This window comes from Schistocerca serialis, chromosome 1 (assembly GCF_023864345.2).
Source record: "Schistocerca serialis cubense isolate TAMUIC-IGC-003099 chromosome 1, iqSchSeri2.2, whole genome shotgun sequence".
Classification (NCBI taxonomy): Eukaryota; Metazoa; Arthropoda; class Insecta; order Orthoptera; family Acrididae; genus Schistocerca; species Schistocerca serialis.
The window spans coordinates 386,026,441-386,027,529 of NC_064638.1; positions in this window are offsets into that span (position 1 = coordinate 386,026,441).

The following is a 1,089-nucleotide window of genomic DNA, read 5'->3' on the forward strand; positions in this document are numbered from 1 at the left end:
GTGTAGCTCTGTCCACATCGTCAGCAGCAGCCGTCTTCATTTTATTGAAGGGTTAAATTTGCCACCTACAAAACTTTCTTCTGTTCTTCTCGTTTTTTTTAAGGAATGTAGATAACGTTGATTATGCAGTCCATACTTCATCGCCACGTCTACATGTTTCTTTCCGTTATAAGTGTCTTTGAAAACATCTATTTTTGTGTCCAGTCTTATTTGTTTCCGAATTCCAGCCATTATCCAAATATAAGCTAAGTCCAAAGCGTCTACATCAACTAAAAACATTCACAGATTGCAAAAATCGCGGAGATAAGCTGCATATGAGCCCAACAAAACACGTCTGTCTGCTACTGAAGTCAACAATGGACAAACTAAACACTCGTTCAAACAAAGGAGCTCTTTGACGTTTGCCGCTCAGCACAGCTCGCCCACGGCTGTACGCTATTCTCTTTACCGCTAAAATAAATACAGTAGTGTAGTATGTAGCGTAGCATCTGGAAATGAAGCGCCCGAAAGTCTAGTAGCTAAATAAACAATACCTACCGCTATAGTGAGCTTGTTAGAGGTAGGAAACAGTAAATTCCTCGAAATTCTGTCTTCGTTATAACAGGGTGTTGCTAAATTTACTTCATAGTTCTAATGAGGGGTAATTAACGAAATACATATAGGACATCGGCCGGGGCCACATAAAATTATCACTGTACGCGGGCTTGTCGTTGTATTGGTAATCGTTATACGGAGGTTTGACTATATTGCTCATCACGCCATTCATGCGGCGCCAGGCGTCAACGGAAAGTGTCACTGTTTCTCTACGTGCCCTTTTGATAGAGCGGTCCCAAGTTAGTCTAGTTCGTTTTATCGGTATGTGTTAACAGAAACATTAAAACACGACCAGTGTTGCAGCAGTGGCAGCACTGCCCTGGCCCGCCCTCACTGACTGCTACCAACACGCAGTAGCGCTGCTCAGTCGCTGCTAGAGTACTGGTTATTCATCGTGTTTTAATGTTACTGTCAATACCTATCCATAGAACAAATATCACCCTACACTAATGTGGGACCGCTCTATCGAAAGGACACTTAAAACTCCACTTCAAA